This window comes from Pleurodeles waltl, chromosome 7 (genome assembly GCF_031143425.1).
Source record: "Pleurodeles waltl isolate 20211129_DDA chromosome 7, aPleWal1.hap1.20221129, whole genome shotgun sequence".
NCBI lineage: Eukaryota > Metazoa > Chordata > Amphibia > Caudata > Salamandridae > Pleurodeles > Pleurodeles waltl.
Genome location: NC_090446.1, coordinates 81,741,534 through 81,767,506, shown reverse-complemented (window position 1 = coordinate 81,767,506; position 25,973 = coordinate 81,741,534). Strand labels below are relative to the sequence as shown.

The following is a 25,973-nucleotide window of genomic DNA, read 5'->3' as shown; positions in this document are numbered from 1 at the left end:
GAACTTGAGATGCCTCTGTTGTTGTCTGAGGGTCAGTGTCAGTTTTTTCCAGGCTTTCAGATCACTTGTTCCCAGAGTTTTCCCACCGGAAGCCTTTTAGCTGAAAGAAGCAGGCGTGATCCAGTTACCTGACGCTGGTCTTATGTTGCAGGAAGGCTTGTAGTTGTGTAAAAATTAAGAAAGGTAGCTCAGTCCCGGAGACCAATGTGCACCGTGGGTGATGCATGCCATCTGGAAGGTTAAAGCATCCTGGCGGTTTAAGCATCTTGAAGGTTAAAGCATTCTGAAGGTTAAAGCATTCTGAAGGATAAAGCATCTTGAAGGTTAAAGCATTCTGAAGGTTGCAGTCGGTCTAGATATTTTCAATATAAGGCTCGATGGGTAGGAACGGTGTGTTCTTCTATGTCACACCCAGGACTAGCCTTGCTGTTTGGCTTTGTACCAGGTGAAATTGGTGTAACCTTTTCTTCTGGGGACCTTTGTTTATGCTGATACCATAACTGGGGAGTCAAAGTACTAATGAGAGAACAAGGTCCACTTTGTGAATTTGATAAGCATTTTAATGAGTCAATATTTACTCGTCGGTCTCTGATTTTGGGGGCAGGAGCAGGCGTATTACCCTCAACCTCCGTCGACACTAACACATCTCTGCCCACCTCACGGACCTCCACTGGCTACGCGTCAACAAAAGGATCATCTTCAAAATCCTAATCCACGCTAACAAAGCTCTCCACGACACCCGACCGGCCTACTTCAACGACCGACTCAACTTCCACAACCGACACGCCAGCTCCGCTCCGCCAACCTCGCCCTCGCAACAGTCCCCCGCATTCATTGTACCACAACCCGCAGCAGATCCTTCTCCCACCTTTCCGCCAAAACCTGGAACTCCCTCCCCGCCAACCTATGTATGACCCAGGACCCTCCTAACTTTCAGGAAGCGCCTCAAGACCTGACTCTTCGAGCAGTAGCCCCTCCCAGCAGCGCCTTGAGGCCATTCCGGGTGCGTAGCACGCTCAACAAATTTACTGATTGATTGATTACTGATTGATTGACATAGGAAGCCACAGGATAAGTAACCACCTTAGATTTAGTGGACGTTTGGTCAATGATGAATACACGGTGAATGGCTGCAAGGGGAGTTTGTATCAGGCAAATGTGTGAAGCCTGATAGATAATTAAATGCCTCTCTGGTGTGTACCAGACCACTCTTAAAAAGAGGTTTGGCTGCCCATTTCCCTGATGAAGTCCCCAGTCTTCAGTACATCGGAGGATCAAAACCTCATCTAAAACCATTTTGGAAATTTAAAGCAGACCGTTCCATTCTGACAATTTCTCTTCTCTTGACAATTATGTACACCCAGAGTTTTTTTATTCTTCATGTGTTGAGGGAGTTATTGCACTGTCCATTCAATTGAATGAACCATGTTTGAGGCTTCCTGGGTATTGATAATGTCCCATTAAGTGCACAGCTGTCCTGCTTCAAATTTGAGAACTACCCCATTAACGAGCTGGGACAATCCGCTCAAGGGTGCGGCAGACCTGATATGAAGTGCATGTACTGTCCCATTAAACACATAAAGGTCCTCCTGGGAAGTGTCCGTAGGACTCCAATTACTATAAAAGAAACCTGCTGGAAAGTGCTGGTTCTGTTCAATTTAAGGAAATAATGGTTCAGTCCCATTCATAATCCAGTAGCCACTCAGAGTAGTGCTGTGGTGTCCTATCAAAGGTATAGCAACTGTCCAAAGAGGACAAGGTAGTTTCTACTACTGTGCACTAGACCTGCTCAAGAGGACGAAGGGGAGTTGAGGCCCCCTGGCCGAACTATCTCTTGGCCTCCCCGCTATTAGGAAGATCTAAAAGTATTTGCTTCCGCTACAAATTGAAATTTTAAATTTAACACCCAGCTCATTTTCAACTTCTAACAAAGTGGGTAACTCTACTGTTAGTGCCATTATTATGTTTACCTTGGATAGTCAATAGGTAATGCACATCTAGCTATGGTTACAACTCTGGTGCTGTTTGGTAGATCTGCACAAAACTTCACAAAAAACGTTAATCCCTTTTGTTCGATAGTTGGATGTTCTGTGTAGATTAGTCAATTATGGACGTTGCCAAGGGGGGCCTGCATAAATCAGTGTTCGCAACCATCCGCCGCCATCGAATAATATTGCGATGAGCGACTGAAAAGACCTCTAGATGGAACTACACCAAATCTGCTAGGTGCATCTGTATTATTCCTCAGATTTGATGCACTTGTTCCGGAAAATGCATGTGTTTCGAGGCAGAAAAGCACTGTCGCTCTACATGGGTCTGCACACACATTTTTAGGAAAGAGTGTGAAATCTAATTCGCTGTTCACAGCTTTTTTGATATTTCGTGATGTCCCCCTGAAGTCATTGTGAACATGGTACTTCCAGGAAGGGCTGGGCTAATTCTCAGAGGAGTGAAAAATATCTGTTGCTTCCAGAAAAAAATATAGTTTCAGCCTCAGAATCGCAAATAGACCACTGAAAATATGCAAATTGTTTCTTCCAAAGCAAATTTTCGTCAAGATTACATTTTTATCTCTGTCCTATAGTATTAACTCTAAACTTACAAACAATAGGGAGCTTGGCACTGGTACCAGTTTGTACTGTACATGTTGTTACCTGTACGTACTGGTCTGGCTTGAAACTGTACAAGTAGTCTTTTTGAATTGCTTATAACTTCGGCCTGTAAGATAAATCTGCAAGAAAATATAAAAAAATATAATATGTCCACTTAATTATGATTTTAGGGAGTTGCATGAGGATTACTCAAAGGGGCAGTGCTTTATTATTAGGTCCCCAAATTTTCACTATACATTTAATATAAGAATGAAAAAAGGCCTTCAGGAGAACCATACGCAGACGATGCTAATGCATGTGTACTGACCAAAGGACATGGCCAAAAGATACGTTGTGTGTCCATTGCTATTTGGGGTGACCACACACCGTGCACAGTAGTTAAGTTGACATGGTTTTGGGAACAGGGCATTGATGATCGCCCCCTGTGGCCAGCAGTTGCATGGCACAGCCACAGTCAAGTCTAGTTTATGCCGAGTCGTGTACCCATTAGACATACTTCAGAAGCATGACCAGTGGCCAGTGACGAGACCATGCGCTGCCTCCAGTAGCCACAGAGTATGGCTTAGGGCCATGCGGAATGAGAATAACGAATGTTGGCAGGTCTAGTGAGAGATCTGCGCCCAGCGGGCACTCGTTGTGGTAGACCTGGGAACCTGGCATAGCCTTTGAAGCCACTGGGCACTGTGGCAGAAGGCAACTCCATGCATCAGTGTCCTTACGGAGCACTTCCATGAACCCCAGCGCAGAACGGCTTGCCTAACTTTCATAAACATATCAGTAACCCTCCTTCGACATCAATAATTAAAGCCAATATTGAAGTAGGTTGATCGTGTTTTTACAACAGTACCTTCAGATTGTACTGACTTTACTTCTGAAAATATCACTCTTTGTGATCCTAATGGGTCTACACCCCATACGGAACCATGGTGGGCGATAGGACTTAAAATGCACGCACATTTGGAAACAGGCACCCCAAAAGTGCAGTTATTGAAGATGGCTCATTTGATGTTATATCACTACTATTCCAACTATAATCATGTGTCTTAACTACAAGCATGAGGCACAGCTATGGAAAGCAACGCGGCATCCGGGTATGTGAATACATACATGCTCTACTGGCCCAGGAACACGTTCTACGACATGTTTAGAGACTGATGGAGATATAGAGATGACATGCAGGGCACCTTGAGACACACCAAAAAAGAATTAGTTTAATTTGCTGAATAACTATCCACAACACAAGATTGGAAAAAACTCCCATTAAACAAAGTGGATAGTAAAGTATGTTTCTAGGACACAGTAATTTGTTTCTTGGATGACAGATCTCTAAGTGAACCCACCAACCAAAGCAGGGTTCTAAGATCTTACAGCAATCTTCCAAAAGCTTTATCTCAAAATGTTCCTTTCAGCACATTCTTAAGGTTAAAATGTATTGAACTCAAAGAATCCAATTTGAAATGTATGCCAAATGTATTAATCATGGACCAATAAGAAATTATAACACAAACTTTTAAGCAATCGAGTAGAAACACAGATGCATGACCATAAAACTATAGGATGGTGATTTAAATTGATATTACCTGTGTGCACCACAGTCCGATCAAATATGTTGGTTCATTCAAACACATTGGAATATTTTGACAAATGACCCTAGGTACCCAAAATGTTGTACACGAATTGTACATTGGAACTTGCATCATCTCAGTAACAAATAGGACGTGGGTCATATCCTTATCTGACATGTTCAAATGACAATAGATATTAAGAGGATCAGTAAATCAATGCCCTACTAAGGCAGAAAAATAAAATGGAAAGGGTTTGGATTCTGTGACAATGATGGAGTAGTAGGCGTGACAACATGCTCGAGTGGCAAGAGCAAACATTTAAGTTATATGTCAACACATCTTAGGTGAATGGCAAGTGAGACAGTATGTTTTAGGGTCGTGATGCCATTTTCATCATGCAATGGCCTGGCCTTTAGGTACTGATGTCTGTCATCAGTCTAGTGGAGGCCCATAGCACTTCAGGCTGTGTCTTACTCCAGTCTTACTATGTGCATTACATTTGTAAAAATGTAGTTGGAACTACACGATTTTCTGCCTATTTAATAACCCTGTTGGTAATGTCATTAATGTGCCTGTTAAAAGATGGTACTGAATTTCCAAAGCATTCAACACATGATTTGGTTTTAAATGAATGAATGAATGATAGATTTGTAAAGCCCAACAGATACTACTAGAGTGTCCCAGCGCTCAGGCACACAGGCCACAGATTGGGGTCCTCTAGCCTACAGCTTAAACAAATATGTTTTCGAAAGTTTGCAGAAGGTATCCATTTCAGAGATACATCTTAGAGAAAGCTGGCAATGATTTCAGTATTTGGCCGCCAGCATCAACCAGGCTGAGCCACCCCAACTTTTTTGTTTGGTACGTGGGATTGTCAACAGCCTAGCTGACTGGGACCGTAATGTTCTGTTAGGACAATAAACCACCATCCTACTAGACAAATATTTTGGTCCATACTTATAGTAGGGAGCATGAGCAATCATCAGTGCTTTAAACCAAATCCTGTTTTTAAGTGGAAGCCAGTGTAATTGGTTCCGATAATGGGACAAGGAAGCGTGCTTGGGAAGCCTAAATAAAAGGCGAATCGCCATATTGTGTACCAGTTGTTATCACTGAATTAGGTAGTATGGGATTCCTAGGTACAGAATGTTAGCATAATGCTGTGGGGAAAGAACTAGGGCCTGGACTACAGTGTACTGATCATCCCAAGCGAGAAAGTTCAAGAATTTCTTCAGCGTCCTCAGAATCCAGCACAAGTTTTTAACCACAGAGGAAATCTGGGCCTTACAGAAGGGGTGCAAATCCATAAGCACCCTGCGATTCGTAGACAGCTCCATAGGAGGGGGTGGAGAGATACAGCTGGCTGGCCACACCCCTTACCAACTCAGCAGCAGATTGGCCCCAAACAATAAAACCTCAGTCTTCTCCAGGTTGCATTGGAGTAGGTTGGACGTAAGCCAACCCATAACAGCAGTAATGCAAGCAGAAAGTTTACATCTGGAATCTGACATGAAATTGTGATAGGTCAGCAAAAGTTGAGTGTCATCTGTGTGAGACCCCACTTGGATATCAAAAGATTCAATAAGGTATGGAAGAGGCCTCATGTAGATATTAAAAAGTGTGGGGTTCAGGGCCGAACCCTGTGGCACTCCACTACAAAGGGTTTTATACTCTGGGTAGAATGGTTTTAACCACACTGTCTGCTCTCGATGCTCCAGGCAGGACCTCAGCCAAGTTAGTGAAGGCATTTCCACCCCAGTGTCAGTCAGTCATTATAGCAGGATCTCGTGAGAGACTGTGTCAAACGCATAATAAAATTAAGGCCACATTCTGACCAGCATCAAGCGCAAATTTAAAGGAGGCCGTTTTCTACATAAGCGCTGTCTTCGTACTATGGTAAGGCCTAAAGCCAGACTGTGACAGATGGAGCAAATTAAAGGTGTTCAGCTAGGTCATCAGTGGGCTGTTAACAATTTTCTCCAAGATCTTAGAGACCCCAGGGAGCAGCGATATCGGTCTGCATTCTTGCATTAGCAAGGTTTTCATAGGTCTCAGGGTTTTCAGGATCTGCATGAGGCTTCTTGAGAAGGGGATGCCATTAGCCCTGTTCCATGCAGTATGGAATATCCCAGAATTAAAGGAGGTGCAAAAAAGCTCCTGACTGATGGGGCATAGGATAGTCCTAAATTTCCTTACAATCTGAGGGGGGAGTTAAGGGATCTAGAGGGGATCCTGATTTACTCTTAGTAAAGAGAATTATTAATTCAGTGTCAGGCGGCGTAAACTCCGACAACCTGCCCCTTACTGGAGGCATGCTTATTGAACAGACATCACACCTGGATCCATTATCCCTTGAGTCAAAACTGTTTCAGATTTTTTTACATTTTCTGTTAAAAAAATACTCAACCTCGAACATAAAGAGGGATTCGTTAACGAGGGGAAGCAGAAAGTTTAGGGTCAGTAAAATCTGTCACAATTTTAAAAATGTCTGTAGCATTGTTATTAGCGTCTGCAACCTGGTTAGCATAAAATGTGCGGTGAGCGAACTTCAGGTTGTAATGATAAGTACTCAAGGCTGCTTTATATCTGGCTTTAGCAGAAACTGCATAATGCTTCCTCCAATGGCGTTCTCATCTCTAACACTCCTTCCTTTCATCTACTAGCTCAGCCGAGGACCAGCGAGTTGAAGTGTGCTGTCTGACAGATCCTGACCTAGTTAAAGGGGTAGCCATATTAGCATCCTCCAAAGCCACTCATTACCAACCTCCTCGTCAAGTGTAATGTTTCCACAAAGGACCAGTTTGGTAGAAGCTAACACGTCGCTGAGTGAAGAAATATTAACCTTCTTCCAGGTACGATTACCACGCGGGTGACTCATTCTCCTCTGATTCCGTGGAGATACTCGAGGCAAGGAAAAGGAAGCAAAAAATGGTCAGACCAAAGGACCTGTAGAGGCTTATCACAAATAATTGGTGGATTAGAATAAATTGTGTCAATTGAATGTCCAGCCCTGTAGGCAGGTCATGTCACCAATGTTTCTGCCTGCTTCAAAGCCGAACAATCTGTGGGGTTATCTAAACGAATGCTAAAGTCACCCAAGATGGTGAAGTTGGCATAGTTAATAAGAAGATAAGCAGGTTCTTGAGTGATAGTACTAATAAATTCGCCTCCATGTCCAGGAGGGCGATATAACAAAGCCCAACAAAAGAGCAGTGAACATTAGGGGAAATGCAGGTCACCAAAGCCTCCTCATCTGTTAGTTCTTTGATCGTAAACGTAGTGCATTCAAAATAATTCCTATGTGCAATGGCGACCCCGCTGCTACGCCCATTACATTTTTTAAGCATAGAAAATAATGTCTAGTGAAAAAGCACAATCAGAGGTAATTGTGGATTATTGAGCAGCTCACAATAACCCCCAAGCAAGTCTTGAATTGTGATTTCCATTTAGGGAAACTTTAAGTGCTATCAGTAGTGATGGACCAAACGTAAAGAGGGGTGCTTGGGATGAGCGTGGCTGAGGTTAGGTAGGGCATAGGCTTGCAGTGGACAGCAAAATGTAGTCTTTGAGAGCAGTGGTTCTTAACCTTTGTCTTCTGTGGACCTCCACTTAATCATTGCTGAAATCCAGGGACACCCACTGAGTAAATTATTTGGAATATGGAGACCCTGGTCTTAGCAATTTTGATGATTTGAATGGTGAAACTATATATAAAAATACGGAAGCGGGCATTTATCAAATAAACACACACAATTAAATATTTTATTTAATTCACAAATATAAAAAATACAAAATTTTAGCTTTAGTGGGAAGGTTGAAGTTTGTCTAAATTCAATTGCAGCTCCCCTTCGTCCAAACTAGGTTCTGTTTGCTGAACTTACACTGCTCCCACAAATTAATCTGAGGATACCAAATTTAATTTAATATTTTGCATCTTTAGTTATATATTTCATTAATCTGTTAATATTATTTATTATTTATTTTTCTACGTAGTTGTGTACCCACTGAGTAGGCGTCGCAGACCCCCAGGGGACCCTGAACCACTGGTTAAGAAACGCTCCGGTAAAGAATGTGGTTGAATTAAAGTTTGTTGGGTGCTGTTAGATGAAAGTTAGGCCCAGAAATCCCAAAAGATGCTGTGACTGTCTTTCCCAATAGCTATGAGACACCAAACATGTTAATAACTATGCTAAAAAATGCATGTCAGGTCAATTAACCTAGACAATGCACATAAACTACCCTTTATTCTTACTTTTTTTTTAAAGTAAATACATAACCCTGTGGTCTAAAAACCTCAGGTGCATGGTGTTCTTCCTCAGTAGCAGAAAGCTGATCTGCTAAAAGATTTTCAGGAATATGCAAATGTCAGACAGATGCTAAGTACTGGGAAATACTCGCAGAGGTGCTGAAATGTGTCGTAAATTGGTATGTAAATCTGTCAAAAAGACTGAGTGGGAAGCTAAACTATTATTATTTAAATGAGTCCCAGGAGGTGTGGAGATTAACTTATTTTCCGTTCATGATCATATTACTATGATTATCTGCATCTGGTTACCCTTCAACATTTACACTAGTAACAGAGATGTGTTGAATAAACAACTCCTGTTCATCTGATGCTCTGGTGGGATACAGGGATCATCGTTGATCCTCCCGCATTTCGACATGATTTGTTTCTGGCACGATGAGCAAAATTACACCCTATGCTGGTGACGGGCAGCTGATTATCCTTCTTGGTGGTGATTTCTCCTAGGGCTCCTGTAATCTATCTAGTCTTTTTGATAAATTGGAAGATTGAATGCCAACATTCAACTCAGCTGCTTCTGGTAGGAACTAGGTCAATGGGGATCAGGCTACCAGAGGTTCATTGCAGGTGGATCCAGGCGGCGCAGAAATCTACTTAACACATAACGCTAAACCCTTGAAAGTTTTCTTTAATAGAAATTGACCTTGGAAGACCATGTTTATCCACAGGCAAGGTTGTGCATCTTCTAAATCCATCAACTGGTAAAACTGTGACCATATCTGAAAGCACTCAAGGATTCCTATTGAGGCCATTCCGTGGGAAATGACTGATTTCTGATATTATGTTTTCGTAGGCATCTTTCAGAAAGTGTTGGGATGCCTCCAGAAAAATACAGAACGCTATTGCGTGGGCTGTGAGTTGTTTTCAACATTGGGAACACGTCACTCCTATAGCACATCGACAGAAGTATCGAGCTCCACTCCGATTCAGAAGACCTTTTCAGGTGATGGCTTTGCCCACTCGGAAAAGAGGTTTGAATCATGTCACTGGGATGGATGTTGTGAGGATAGGAGTTGGTCAACGCTCCAAAGGATAGAGCTATAGAGGATGAGAGGCAGTATACCGTAGGCGCAGGACTGTCATTGGGGGAGTGAACTCTCCTTGTTTAAAGGACCCCTAGGAGGTTCGCCAATTTTCCAATTTAAAAAAAAGAGGATAAAACATATTTGTTTGAATGGAGTTGGGTCTTGCGAGCCTTCTGTGCTAGTGCCTTAAAACCTGTGGACTTAAGGTTAATTACAAATATCTCCATGATTTGACCGGAAAGAACACTTGGTGATATCTCTTTGGTAGACATTATTGAGATTAATGTGGGAATGATGTGTGTTTTCTTAAAATGATACCAAACCTATTGATAGTGTTCTTAAACAATTATAGTATTATTATTTATACTTCGCATTAGATTTCGAATATCTTTTGCTGTTAATTATGACAAGAATATCACCATGATGGTCTAAAGATCTGAAAATCAATGTAGACTGTACAGAAAATAGCTGCCATTTGCATAAATTTAAAGAATTATTACAAATGAATACCTCCAAAGTGGCCTTAAATGGTACTTATAATGGTACTTGTGAAGGACTTTAAAAGGTGGTAGCCCCATCTTGAAACATGTTGCTGATTTGTATGTGAATCTGTTAGAAATCTTCACGCGGAAGAAGAGCAATTGTAATTACTTATATGGTAATAGCGAGCTCACTTTTTTCTTTATTTTTTCATTCACAAGCTTCACTTCAAGCTTTTTTATTTCTTCTATTTTCATTGATAAGCTTCCCTTGAAAAGACTGTTTTAGTGCCCCATGGGCTCCTTTTATGTGACTCTTAAGAGTCCCTTCTACTCCATGCATGCAACCCCTGCTATTCCTGCCCCCGCTGGCGTGTCACTAGCTGCTCTTCCCATACCCTTGTGCACCGATCCCTGCAATGCTGCTTCCTGTGCATGCACCTGGCACACAGCACCCCTTTACCTGTGCATGTAACTTCTCAGTCTCCCTTTTCTGTCAGTGTTGCTTATTGTCCCTCTCTCTCCCGGTGCAGCCTGCCTGCTTCTGCATTACGTCCTGCAGTACCATTGCACTAGGTGCCTGATTTCTTGCAGTCTTGCCTCGAGTAGGCATGAGTGTCACCCCCTAGTCAGATAATTCCCGGCATCCCTCTCTCCCTGTGTATGCAAATTTATTCTGCTGTGTCTTCCTGCCCAGGTTACTTCTCGCAGTCTTGTGTCCCTGTGTATCCTGTCTCTCTCTGCACGTCACTTCCTACAGATTCCTGTTGTCTTGTCTCCCTGTTGTCTTCCTGTATATGTCTGAGCGTTTAAACCAATATAATACTTTTTCTGTATGTGTATCCGAGCAGCCTTCTCCCCTTGTTTGCAACTTCCTTAGTTGTGCTTCCTGTCTAGTTTACTCCTGCAGTCTTGTGTCCCTGTGTATTCCTGGGTGTTTACTTCCAGGCTGACATTTTCTCTGTATGTGTATCGCGGCAGCGCTCCCGCCCTGAGTATGTAACTTCCTGTACTCCTGCCTCCCTGCCTAGGTCTCCCTGTGTACCTGGTTCTTCCTGCATGTTACTTCCTGCAGTCCCATTACCCTGTGTGTCAAATTTCAAAAAAATGAGAAGAGACAACTTTTACACACACTTTCCAATATTTATTGTAATATATCTCGCTTATTTCTTATTCCTGAAACTGCGAGATGAACACAAAGCAAGTCTACAGTTTTACCAACTCTTGGCCCCTGGTCCTACTCCTGGCCATCACAGCGGGTAGCCCACAGGGGGAGGGTTAAGTAAAATGTACATTTGCACAATGTTTTAATGCCCATTTTTCTTTCCACGAGATTTATTTGTATTTGTCGGTGCACAAAATCCCTTCCTCCATGTCCACCTGAAATAAGGAAATCAGGGGCTCTTCCCTACAAGTACTACAAAAGTAACATCTACTTTACGTAGGTGTCTGCTTAGAAGTGCAGGAAGTATGTAAATGTTTTTGCAAAAAGTTTTGGCTCAGACTTACTCCTTCTATTCACACCCTTAGGAAACCCCATGATCCAATCCCTTGATTCTGATTCCGAGGACATCCGCCCATCTAGAGTATTTCCGCAGTCCCGAGTGCAGTCACCGGAGTGGCCGCCTCTTGACACTTGTAGAATGCACAATACCCACAAAGGGGTCTCCTGGTCCCAGCGGCCTCAAGCAGGAGCCTGAAGTCACCCAAATATCCATCAGTCAAGGATTCCGAATTGTTCAATTCTAGATTTGAGATTTCCGTGCAGAGATTCCACTTTTTACCCCAATTTTTAGACTTATGCTCTTAAAAAGTTTTTTTTCAGTCAGGTAGTTTTTAGGTCTGGCATTGACCAGGACCTTTTCACCATAAACAGAAGTTTTTGTTTTACTGTTGTACACAAAGGGGACTTTGTTCACATAAGGTGGTGGTCACATAAGGCTGAGGCATGTAGTGGTTAAGGGTTGGTGAATTGTGGTTGGGAGGGAAGGGAACGTTTGTGAATGACATGAGAGATGAACTATTACAGGTTAGGCTGTCACACCGCGCCCCATTCTTCACTTCCGTTGCTGCGCGTGCCTGGAGCCTCACACCGGAAGTGTCAGCACATCACGCGCACCCAGGCCCTCGGTTCCATTGCTGCACGCGGCCTTCCTCTCTCACCACGCGCGCATCTTCACTCCCAGGGCGGCACGCGCTAGACTCTCACACTGGCCCCCACACACACACACACATAACCTCTCTCTCTCTTTCTCTCTGTTTCAAAATCGGGCGAGTCTCTTGTGAGGCAGGCGTCTTCCCACAGCCTTTCATACAGTTAAACAGGTGAGAAGCTGTCTATGGTGCAGTGGCACCGGGCTCAAGGGGCGAGTGGTCTTATGCACCAGGTATGGCGCTCAGCCCATTGTCTGCCCTTATACTGGCGCCCACGGTATATTTGCTACGCTGTGCACTTACAGGTCTCACACACAGGCTCACACATGCAAAGACTGCCAGGGCCCGACTCTAAAAGCCATCAGCACGTTGGAAAGTTCAGCTACCACAGTAAATGGCTTGATTTACCAGGGCAAATTAACATCCTGTATTCACAAAACGTGAATGTTCCTTTTTAAAAGTAGTCAGAAAACATATAAACATCAAAGCATCATATCAGTTCAAGACCTTAATAAAACAATCAATATATTTGATAAAACAAACCAATAAAGCCATACCTATAGGGTTCAGTATATGAGCTAAATTCTGCAGAACAGATTAAAATGATGCGCTCTTTGGTGCTTAAGAGATACTTCCAGGAGATTTTTGGTCCATACCCTTTAGCCTTTGGTCTGTTCAGTGGTCAGTCACATTTTGCTTCCGCCCATCACAGAATGGAGCAATGTGTCTGCCCACAACAGCCATTGCCTCTCGTGCACTGAGTTACAGCATTTTATCTGAACTCGTGAACTTTTACCTAAAAAGAAGTTCAGGGCTGGCCAGTGACATAACAAAGACCCCACAACCCCCACGGTGCGGGCGGGGTGGGGGTGGGCGAGCTCCAAGGAGCCCCTCATCTCAGGACCCTGGCCTGAGAGCTCCTGAGGTAGTCCGGAGGGGGCCTCTCCTTGTACTTTGCAGGGAGGGGGCTGCTCAAGTTTTCTTACACCACTGGGACTGGTAGGACAATACTTTACTTTGCCAAAGCCTTTTTTGTCCATTCTTTTTCATTTTTAAGTCATTTTAGTGTGTTTAAACCATGTCTTCAGGTTACAGTAATCCTTTTTCCAGTCTTTGCAAAGGTTTTTTTTAGCGCAGTAAGTACACTTGCCTGATAGTAAACACACACTTTTCCACTGAAACTAACTACAATGGTTAATTCATTTTTTAATGTAAAGATGTATTTCAGGCATGCGGACAGTGTTTTTAAGAGGCAGCTTGTTATTTCTCCTACTTTTTATGTTTTTGACTCATGCCCGGTATACAAAAATGAACCATCGCACCAGCATGTCAAGGCCAGACCTATTGGCTTTGACAGTGCTTGCTTGGTATTAGTGGATTCTCTATGGGGATAATAACGCAGTGAACTAGGTATGGTTCTGCTTTATCCAGATAAGACACAGGTCATTAGTATCCCTGCTGGATTTGAACTCTTTCTCTAATGCATTATTTCTGGGTTATTCTTTCCTAAGCCTAATATCTTCCTCCAGACAGGTCCTTCAAGTTTATCAGTTGGTGAATTCAGGGACGGGAACAAGGTGGGTCCCCCAGGTGTCAAGATTTAATTAATTTTAGTATGGTACACATCTATCAATGGCTGTTGTCTGCATTCATCACATTTTTTTTATTAAAACAATTTTAGGGGATTAGACATCAAAGGATCGCCGTACTTCTTAGTGCTTAATGAGTGCTCCTCCCAGTCAGTGAGCTATTAAACGGAATAGCACGATAATTAAAGATGTTAAATTGATCCAGAGGGATTTAAACCCCCTGAAACATGCCCCGACTGAAAGTCATAATCTAAAGATTTGTACTCAAGGGCAATCTGTTTACCGGATCCCAGTTCTGGGGTGGGGCAGGGCAAGGGGTTTCTCCCAAACAAGTAATGTGTTCCTCGTAGAGAGGAAAAGAAAAGATCTTGCCAACAGATGTCCCACCCCAGCAGTGAGACACTAGGCTCACGCACATACACACAGTCTTACAAAGTATTACACACCACACCTGCACAGCGCCAGGATACCCTCCCAGGCGATAACGTGCTTTACAAGTCCTCATAACGTAACACAACATAGCATAGCATAACATAGCATGACATAAAATAGCATAGCATGACATAACATAATATAAAAAACATACCTTAACATAGCATAGCATAACATAACCTAGCATAGGCCGGCATAGCATAGCATGGCATAGCACAACATAATAACATAGCATAGCATGGCATAACACAACATAACAACATAGCATAGCACAGCATAGAATATCATAATTTAACATAGGAGAGCACAACATATAACAGGACATAGCATAGCATGATATAGCACAGCTCTGTAAAGCATAACATAAAATAACATAACATAGCATAACATAAAATAACATAACAAAGTATACCAAAGCATAGCATAAAATAACAGCACAGCATAACATAACAGCATGACATAAAATAGCAAGGCATGACATTACATAGCATAACATAACCTAGCATAGCTTAGCATAGGACAGCATAACATAGCATGGCATAACACAACATAACAACAAAGCACATAGAATAGCATAACAACATAGCGTATCACAACATATAACAGGAAATAGCATAGCATGATATAAGATAGCTCTGTAAAGCATAACAACATAAAATAACATAACATAACACAACATAGCATAACAAAGTATAGCAAAGCATAACATAAAATAACATAGCATAACATAACATAGCATAACATGAAATAGCATAGCATGACATAACATTACATAACATAGCACAGCATAACATAACCTAGCATAGTTTAGCATAGACCAGCATAGCATGGAATAACACACCATAACAACATAGCATAGCATAATTTAACATAGCAGAGCACAACATATAACAGGCAATAGCATAGCATGATATAGCATAGCTCTGTAAAGCATAACATAACAAAATAACATAACACAACATAGCATAACATGACAAAACAACATAACACAAAATAACATAATTTAAGATAGCATAACATAGCATAGTATCACATAAAAACATAGCATAACATAACATAAAACATAGCATAGAGAGCATAACAAAACATAACTGCATTGATAACACAACATACAACATAACTTAGCATAACATAACAGAAAATAGCATAGCATGACATAACATAGCAGAACGTAAAAATAGCATAACATAGCATAACAGAGCATAACACAGCATAGCATAACATCAAATAACATAGCACACTCAGGAATTCTCCCACGGTACAACATCTCACACTGATAAAGTACATGACATACTCATAGCCATGTAGTGTTACATTCAAGCACACTCCCGTCACAGATGTGCACACACAAACGCTGTGCTACACAGACTGAAAAGCACAAATCTCATACGGAGTGTACACTAGTGAATAACATGCATGCGAAATGGACAAAGTCTGACAGAGGCTTGGACTCGCACAACCTCAAAGTGTCAGAGTCTCAAGCTGGCCAGCCTCACAAAACCACAGAAAACCACGATGTGCCCGAAAAAAACACACACACACACACAGTCACACACACACAGCCACCTAGTTAGATACAGTGCCAATGTCAATGACATTATTTCATGATTCTGCGGCCGTGACTTTTTTCGCATAATTAAGGAGATGTCACATATGCAACATAATCCATCATCTTCTGTAAAATCTGCGGATTTTAGCAAAACAATAGTTACTAAAACCCTGGTGATATGTGTTGGCAAACGTTGGCAGACCCACCACAAATGGTCAGTGGTCATCTTTCAGTTGCTTATTTACGAATTTGGTTGTTAAAGTCTTACTAACGAGGTGAAGCCTTTGCCTAGACAGCAATGGCACGTCTAAAACGTACAAAACAACGAAGTCATATTATATCAAAATGTGGCGCTTTATGCAGCATAATTTTCTTTTTCTTGCCACCGAATTTAGTCACTTTGCCTCATAATTTGGTGCTCCTTCTGCCGCATAATTCCAGTGGCCCTGGTTATATCGCAAAGACTTAATCAAGCTGCCGCGCACAGAAAGTGACCCCCGCTGTGACTTACACTCCCAGAGCCGCAAGGATGTCAAGCTAAAGTCTCTCAAATGCAGTGAGTCGCTGCAGGCAGTCAGTCTCATACAAGCAGAGTGCAGGACATGCAGGTGCATGCACTAACATGCGTCATCACACATGCACAGTCTCTCTCTAAGAGTGAGCCCACACAGGCTGTGTGTGTAAACCCAGGCAGAGCCCCCAGGGGCTGCTCACTTTTCACGCGCCCGGGCCTGGCACGTGAGTGCCTAAGAGCTCTCTTCCCCGAGGCCCGCACGTGCCTGGCTGTGCACAGTGCACGAGCGTGGCACGTGCTGACCCTTACACAGCCTGCTGTGCCTCCAGCGCACACGTGACTGCCCTGCCCTGCTCTGCAGCCCTTCGGAGTCACGCACCCGTCCAGTGGTAGACCCTCCGAGCCTCGCTGGCACTGAGATGACCTGCACGGTACCCACTGGCCCCCGTCATCAGTCGCATCGTTATCAGGTATGTGCATTTTTAGAGAACAACGTTTGGTAAGTTCATTATCGTAACTTCGGCCCATCCATTATAAATATGTCCCGACATGCCCCGCCTGGCAGAGCATGTTGCTTTAAGGCCAGGACTGGTGGTTAGTGCTCCCTGTGAGCAGGAGGCAGGTGTGAACTCTGGGAACCTACGTCTTTTATTGCACAAGGTACTGCACTCCAACGCTGTTTTCTTTGGTTGTCAACGAAGCAGCAGAGGGGGGCAGTCCAGTGCCTCATTTGTAAATAAAAAGGTGCCGTGCTCTCCTCTGAAACACGCGGCTGCTGTAATTAAATTTACTAACACGGAATACTGAGGTAGCGTAATCCTGACGCCATTTTGGGCCTCTTTAATCCATTTACAGCCACTCCCTGCCCCTTCAGCTCACTCTTGCAGCTTTCCGCTTTCTCCCTTTGTGACGCTTTTTCGTTTTACTCTTCCTCCGTTTTTCCCATATGTATCTTTTGCTCCCAGTAAATGCTTGAGGCAGAAAAAACAAGCACAAATTAAGCACTGGGACAGTCAGACAGTAATAGAAAAGGTCATCAGGTCACCCTTGTATCTCAGTTATTTGAACCTCAGACACCGCCCCCTGGACCATCATGAACGGATGTAAAACACACAAACCAAACAGGGACCCAAAAAGTAGAACTGTAGGAACTAATGTTACTGTTTTTAAAAACCTAACTATCGAGGCGCACAATACACAGCCAAGAGCGCACATCATGCCGGCTTTGGAGTAGGTGAGCTGGGCCCAGGCCTGGGACGCTTGGAATCAAGGGACGCACATAAAGGCTGCCCTCCCGAACTCCCTGTCCTGGGCTGCACTGTTCCCATGAGTAGCAGGGTTAAGATTGACTCGCCTATGGCTGGGTCCAAAGTGAGATGGCGTGGGAGCCTAAAAGCCATGGATTGAGATGCAGCCCGAGTGATCGCCTGTGGCTGACATTAATTGTAATTGTATTTATATAGCGCTTACTACTCCTGATGAGGCGTTGAAGTGCTTTTCGGCGAGTAGCACGCTACTATGGAACTCAAGAGGAATTAGTGGTGGATTAGTATAGAGAACTATGAGTACAGTGTTAGTATTATTATGAGCTAGTTTGAGCAGAGGATATGTGAGTTTGTAGTAATGGAGGGATAGAGGATGGAAGAATCCCGAAGAGTTAATTCAATTCAAGCATTCCTGCCATCACCCTGTTGTTTTTTCATTTTATAGCCCAAAACCTCATAATTTTCAGTGCCACGTGTCCCCCAGGTAGCTTTGTGCTACATAACAAAAAATACATACATACATAAATGTCCAAACAATGGACACTCTCCTTGTGTAACACACACATCCACCACGCACACACAATCTGAGCACACACCATCAATCATCACTTGATAAAGCGCACAGCTGGTTCAAACAGAAGAGTCCTGGCACTCTGCCAGACAATAAGGGCAAACCAGGGTATCACAGAAGCTAAGCAATGTCAAATAACCAGGTTTTGAGTTGCTTTTTAAAGGTTGTCAGAATCTCATACATCTACCAACTGGAAGGCTTCTAGACACTCATTTCTCAGGCTTCCTGAGAGATAAAATAGACATCTACCTTAACTTCAATCTGCAGTCAGCCTCCTGGAAGGTTACCCTTCTGGAGGCCTTAAGGTGGTTATGGGGGGGAAGATGATATTGCATTTAAGGCCAGATTTACAAGAAAGTGGTGCATTAGCTGTAATGCGCCACTTTTCTTGCGCCCCCCTAACGACACCATGTGTGCGCCGTATTTACAATACGGCACACCAAGGAACACGTTAGGACAATAGCATCAGAATTTATGATTCTATTCTGGTACTTTGCAGGATTAGTGTCATAAATTGTGGCCCTAATCCTGCTAAGTAAAGCGAGGCCCATTGAAAGTAACGTGTGCCATTTTAGCGCCTACTATGAGCAGGCGGTAAAAATGATGCTACAAATGGCACATTGAAATGTTGTAAATTTTACTGCACCATTTTCACGTGCCTCCGTGCGGAGAAACGCCCCCTTTGCTTACATTATGCCTGGCACAGGCATAATGTGGGGCAAGGGGTTACAAAGTGGTGCAATTCTGGCATTGCGCCACTTTGTAAATACCGCAAAGGAGAATGGCCACTTTAAAGCCACATTAGCGTAAAAGAAATGATGCCGGTGTGGCACTAAGAGGTGCTAGGACCTTGAAATCTGGCCCTCGGTGGGTTGGAGGCATCACGTCAGCTGATGGTGGTCAGGACTGATTTGAAGCATTGGTTGATTTATGCAGCAAGGAACAGAATAGACTACGGACTAACACAAATTATTAGAGAAAGTGGACAGTTCCAGGAAACTGATACACTGGTTGGGTTATAAAGACATAAAAAAGTATTCATACTTTGGATCAGAGATCCTGAGGAGTGGATGGACCATGACTCGTCGGGCATTGCAAACATGTTTGCAAACTATTATGAGGAACTATACACCACACACCCAGTGGGACAACTTGAGAGGAAAATCCTGTGATAGAAGACTTAGTGGTACCCAGACTAGCTTCAGAAGATAGAATAGATTTAGATCGCCTTATTACTGAGGAAGAATGGGGCAAGCATTGCAAGAGATGGCCAAGGGGAAGGTCCTGGGTCCCAGCGCCCCTTGAGTTAATTAAAAAGAACACTACCCGACTGGTTCCTCTGATTCTTTCCATGTTTGTCGAAGCCATACAGACAAATAAATTGCCACATAACCTCAGCCGGGCAACAATTGCAATGACACTCAAACCCGATAAATCAGCCTCAGTGTGTGCTCCAAACAAGCCCTTATAATTAATTGATATTAAGGGCAAACTGACCGCCAAAGTTTTTGTGAATAGATTAGTTAAGGTAATCCAATCATTGGTGTATCATGACCATAACCATGGCGGACGCAAGACACTGAAGCGGCTGCATGTAGTACTGTCTCAGGAGCAACACATCAATGAACGGAGGAGTTTGTGGATTTCAAAGAAGGCCTTCGCCTTGGTTGAGTAGCCTTTTCTCCACCAAGTTCTGGAAAAAATGAACTTTGGCTCGTACTTCTGCGAATGTACCAAAATACTATTTTGGTCCCCCGTGGGCTAGGGTCCAGGTAAACGGGGTGCTCTCCAGACCTTTCCCCATTGTGCGGGGCACAAGACAGGGATGTCCTCTCTCCTCCTTGATTGCTTTGGTTATGGAGCCGCTGGCAGAGCGGGTGAGAAGGGATGCTCAGGTATGGGGTGTCCAGTGGAAGGGTGATTTGGAAGATCCTATTTCTTACATGCAGACAACGTGCTACTGTACGTCCAGATGTCCGCTGAATCTATACCATGACTGATATGCATACTGGAGATATATGGACAAGGCTCAGGTCTCAGGGTCAACTGGGGCACATCAAGAATAATACCGGTTGTTGGGGGGGCTGACTCTACCGTAGAGAGGACTCCCCTGCAACAAAACACCATGCCTCAATTTAAACATCCGGGTATGCAGATCTCCCATGACAAACATGTTTGTTGGACCCCCAGTCCACAAGGCCCGGGGCTGCCCCCACAAACATCCCAATATACGGAACGCGTAGTGGTGGAGGCGCACCAGATGAGGTGTAGTTCGTTGCTACCTTGCTCTGGCAATTGAGAAATAAGAAAGTGAATAAAATACTTCTGACTGCCCTCCTCATGTCATGTCTTACTATCGCCAACAACACAACATTGGCCCTGGAAAGAGATTGCAAAAGGCAAAAAGGAGTTTGTATGTAACTCTCTAGTTGCATCTATGGTAGTGAGAGTGGTTGAGCCAAGCTATAAGGATGTAATGTTTTAATATTTTTGTTTTTCCTGTTTGATAAACCTGATTTTTTCAGCTCTGTTTCTACCTTAAAAATGCTAATAAACAGAACTTTCCAAAAACAGGATAGTAAATCTATACTTACTTTCACAATACTTTCTTTGTAGATATTTAGGAGACAATATTTTTGCAGCGTGGTATTTTTCTCTCCTGTATTCTGACAACACAGACATTACTCTTTTTGGTGCCACCTACAAAAGAAAGTTATGTGCACACAACAGACAATTTTAAATAAAAGCCTGTATTTTATAGGCAACCAATGGAGTGAGCAAAGAGTTAGTGTATATAGTTAGGTAGTGTCCTAGGCACCAACCACCAGATGATTTGTGGCATGCGCCATTTTGTAAGCCCAAACTGCTCTGGTGTTGATGGTTTCTCATTCAGAAAGGGCCTGTCAATTTAGGCTGGACGGCATCTATTGGAAGTGCCAGAAAGCCTGTTCGGACAAGTCAATGTATGGGCCGTTTTTAGGTTGAGTATAGCAGCGCGCAAGTGCCGCTTTTCCAACGTGTTGGTATCTATGTGGGCTTTTAACCACACCCACCTCACGCCCATCACTTTCACTGGTTCATGGGCTTGCCTTTCAAAAATACTTTGTTATCATTGGTGAATGCCTTACGTTTGACTCTCCGTTGGGCAGTTTTGTTACCGCCTTGGCCATCAACCCTTTTACATGGATACTTGCACGTGTGCCGATACGTTTGATTGCGAGCAAACTTCTCTTTCTTTTTGTGTCTCTCCTTCGCGCTCACGCTCACGGAGGCTGTGGCGCTTAGAATTGACTTGCTTATATCAACTGTTTTACTTTTTATTTTCAATTTATGTGGTAAGAAAAGTCCAGTTAGGAATTTACAACGCTAATAGATCTAACTCGAGCAAATGTGAGACCCATTGCACTGCAAATGCTTATCTAGCCAATAGTTGGGTTGTTTTATGGTCTAGTGGTCTGGTATTTACTGTTGATTTCCCTGATATTCCCACAAACATTGCTTGCAGCAAACAAATATGCATGCTCTCCCCAAAACTTGCAAAACACATAAACATTGTGTATGTACGAGTTCAACGCTGCCCCATTTCCAAGGGTGGGTCACATTTTTAACTTCCTGACTCCCTAATGGGGTTCAGGACTTATTGTCTGACCCTGCCTGTGGGAGTAGAATCTACCCTGTTTGGCATGAGGGTTAGTCTTGTCTGGAGTGGCACAGTGAACACAGAGGACAGAAAAAGCAGTATACTCTAATGCCACCCAGAGTAATTAACTGTGGCTGACATCAGTTCAGGCATTCCACTCATCACATTTCTTCCATGTCCCTGAGTACCCATCACTACCTGGACAATGGAATATGACATGTTTGTGGGTACCCACCCAGTGCTTAAATTGTGCCGGTGTTTACTAGTGCACAGCAGTGGCACTTCTTTGATGAGACTAGTACATATTTATGACAGTCTGCCATACGGCAGTGTTTTTAAACATTAAGCTTTATTACAGCTGTGGATGGCCACAAATAGTCCACGTGGAGGTGTGCTGGTAAGTAGGTAGCCTTGGTAATGACATTTGGCAGAGCTTGGACGGACGGTGGGGGTGGGAGCTGCAGTGGTCTCCTGGGAGACATCTTGGGCATGGCTCTTATTTTTTCACCAATTGAGCTACTGCCTTCCACGCAATGGGTTGTGGTGTGGGCACGCCCATTTGCATGCAAAAAAAGTGTCAAGCACCCTCAAACATACATTTTGCGACTAGCTGCATCCAAATTTTGAGTCTCGTGCGTTTATGCACAAAATATAATTCTTTGTGACTGGTTCCTGACAGTTTTGTGCATGCTCTGTTTCTAAACCACTTACGGCCTGGCCTGTTCTGTCCTCTGGGCTGACAGACTCCTGCATATCACACCCGGCATACCCACACAGACACTCCATACCCACAGACACACCAGTCCAGCCTGTAACTGGTTCCAATCCAGTTCTCTAGTCCCAGGCCAGATGACACATTGCTCTCCTGGCAGTTTTTGAAACACAGCACGCAAGTAGCCGGGAAGATGAATCTGTGCTTAGAGGCACTGGATGCGGCCAGGGCAGGTGGTGGGGAGGAGGGATACAGAAGGTGTATATCTGGGAATCTGGGCTGGAGGGGAAAAGACACAACGCTTACCTTTGGCCTCCAAGTCATCCCTTCAGTTTCTGAGGTCATTAAGGGGATGGCCATTTGAGCATCATGAAAATACATTATTCTGTTTGAAAATGTGTGTGTAGACCATGTAACTGCTCTGCTGGTCTCCTGACCTGAGGCATGTAGAGGTCAGTAGCCGCTCGAGGTGCATGGCTGCGCACAGTGGGGGGAGGGATTAACAATTTAAAAAAAAACTTACCTGTATGCCCCGCCGACACCGCGCAGCTCCTCTTTCCCTTGCCGCAGGCAAGGCTCCCAGCCTGCCCTGTGGCCAATCTGAATGCTGCTGTCATGCAGCATGACAGCAGCGTTCGGATTGGTTGGCGCACCCAGCCAGGGCGCTCCTAGTCAGACTGGGAGAATCTGCTTGCTCTCTTCAACCCAGCACTACGTGGCTTGGTTGGACAGCGCTTACTGCGCATGTATGTTTGGCTGGCCTGAGAGGGCCAGCCAAACATATACGCGTACTGAGGGGGGTGCTAAGCACTCCCCCTTTGTGCTCGTCATGGCCCGTGGCCCCGCCCCTTAATTTATTATCGTTGTAGTGTAGAAGTTTGGCAGGTGCTGCTGGTGGAGGGGGGGGGTGACGCTCCTCCACCCAAAAAGAGGAGCCGCCCCTGTAGAGGTACACTGACAGTAGGCTGTATGAAAAATAATTTATTCCAGTAGGGTAGCCTTCGAGGGCTTCCCATGATGTATTGCTGGCCTAGCTATATTCTTTCCAAACGCAGCATCTACCATGGGCGAATAAGCAGGCGAAGGGGCTTCAAAACATCTGTGTCAAAACAGAGTCTGCCTGATAATAAAGATATATTGTATCTCCTCTCCTAACATGAGATTAAGTCAGGGAAAGCAGACCGGAATACCATTATCCTGACTGATGTAGAAATCAGATCCAGACCCAGGGAGTAAACAAACAGAAGAGTCCCAGAGTGTCACTGTGAATGCTTGTGCAGCTGCAGTGTTGTGAGGGGTTGTGTGTGAGGACGCCCAGGTGGGTGCTTTGCAGATCTCCTGAAGTGGAATATGCATGAAGAGATTTACTGTCATTGTGTTGTGCTTCAGTGGAATAGAATGATATTCCGTGCTTCTGTCAAGTGCCTTTCTCTCAAGGCCTTTAGGGTTATGTGTGGTATGGAAGCACAGGTTCTACACCCAGGATCTACTATGATCAAAAAGCAGGCAAGGAGAATCTCTCACATCACCGTGAAAACGTAGGCCCAAATATACTAACATTTGTGCAAGTGCTCGTGCAATGCAAAGTGATGCAAACATCAGCGAATTACATGAATAGAGCGCCAAATGGCTTTGAATTACAGCGCGTAAACCCCCTCGTTATTTGAGAACAGGGGATTGTAACAGGTGGAAACAAGCATTTGCAATGCAATGGATCTCGTGTTTGCTCGAGATAGAGCTATTAGCGTTGTAAGTTCCTAACTGGACTTTTCTTGCCACATAAACTGAAAATGAAAAGTAAAACAGTTGACATAAGCGAGCCGATTCAAAGGGCTACCGCCGACGTGAGCGCAAAGGAGAGACATCAAAAGGGAAAAGAAGTCCGCTTGAGGTCAAAGTTATCAGCAATAGTGCAATTGTCCATGTAACTGGGTCGATGGCCAAGGCGGTAACAAAACCGCCCTAAGGAGGGACAAACGTAAAGCATTTACCAAAGAAAAGAAAGTATTTTTGAAAGGCAAGTCACTAACGAGTGATAGTGGTGGGGGTGAGGTGGGCGTGGTTAAAAGCCCAGATACATACCAACACGTCAGAAAAGCAGCGCTTGTGAGCTGCTATGCTCAACCTAAAAATGAGAATATTTGTAAGTTTTCATACTACGCTATGTCTACCACAATAGCATTACTGGGATTTGTGTGAAATCCTTATTCTAAATGAAACCACGCACAACTGAGGGGGCAAGCAGGATATTGAATGATATACCTATGCGTAAGACGTGTTATTACTGCAAAATGATGCACTTTAGGTGGCTTACTATTGGACGTTGGACCTCATGTTAACATTTGTACTGAAGGGTTTCCTCCAAGTATAAATGTCACGCAAGGCGGCAACGGGTTATCTTTGTGCCTCAAAACATTGTTTTGTGTAGCGCTAAAATGTCTTTTTCATACAAGCTTGGCCAATGACATCATCTGAGTGCAGTTCATAAAAAATATAGCACTGTATAATCTTTTTTTGTACCAATGACACAACCCATATTTGCTGATTTTCAAACAATATTGCACTGTGTGCGATGGTTAGTACATCTATGCCTGATACTCTGTTTGATAAATTAAATGAGGAAGGATAGATGGAACCTAAGGCATTGCCTCCTTATGTGCTCGGTTGATCAGTATGGGGGATTCACATATAGGCAATCTGTACTTGTCAACCAAGTTCTACGACATTTAGGGCCCGATTTAGATCTCGTCAGATGGGTTACTCGGCCAGAACGGTGAGGGATATCCCGTTTGCCGCAATCTAAATACAATTGGATATAATGGGATTTGGATTTTGGCGGACGTGATATCTGTTACCTAAATCAGGCCCTTAAACTTTTCTTTCATTAACAAATGCATCCATGGATTCTTATACCATTGTTGGTATACTTTAAAAAAATATACATCAATTACTGAAATAAAATGCTTCCAATTCCCCGAATCATGGCAATTTCTGCGTTGAAAGCATGAGGGGAAGGATTCTTGAGGAAGGCTGTGATTTGCTCTGAAAGAGAAGCTGAAACCAAGCCGAGGAGATGTTCCAGGTCTCCAACCTGTTAAGGGACATGAGTCTTAGGTTTTTGCCACAGCTCCGAGATATGAATCTTAAGTCATTGCCACAATCTCATTGAAAGTTACTGACACGATCCTGAGGCAATAATTCAGACATTGTCTCTGGATCTGTCTGAACTTCCTTTCTTGCCCTCAGACTTATAAAGGTGTTGCAGCTTAAAGACACGACTACATCTTACCCCTCAAGCCAGCCAGTTCCTGGTTTCTTCTGGGTACCAAAGGGTTCAGTGGATGCCACGGTGCCCACTGCCACCTAAATATTTAACATGTTACAATCTATCCAAAATAAATGGGTCCCTAAGGCTTGCCCCTCAGACTGACCTCCTGTGGATACAAGCTTAATTTCTGTTGCTATCTAAGAGCCCACCCAATTAATACCAGAAGATGTCTTAGAATCAAGAATATCATATAAAATGTATTTCTTTGTCATTTTAGTAGCTAAGCACAACTTCA

The 25,973-nt window shown here is 43.6% G+C and overlaps 2 protein-coding genes across 2 annotated transcripts in view; one reads left to right on the top strand and one right to left on the bottom strand.

Annotated features, from left to right (window-relative positions):
* Positions 1 to 25,973, bottom strand: part of CLSTN3 (calsyntenin 3) — a 91,502-nt gene that overhangs the window by 48,684 nt on the left and 16,845 nt on the right. The window lies entirely within an intron of this gene.
* RBP5 (retinol binding protein 5) overlaps positions 16,591 to 25,973 on the top strand; it is a 152,145-nt gene continuing 142,762 nt past the window's right edge. Inside the window, exon 1 of the mRNA XM_069243033.1 lies at positions 16,591 to 16,692. The gene's annotated coding sequence lies outside the window, so the exon portion shown is untranslated. The remainder of the gene's footprint in view (positions 16,693 to 25,973) is intronic.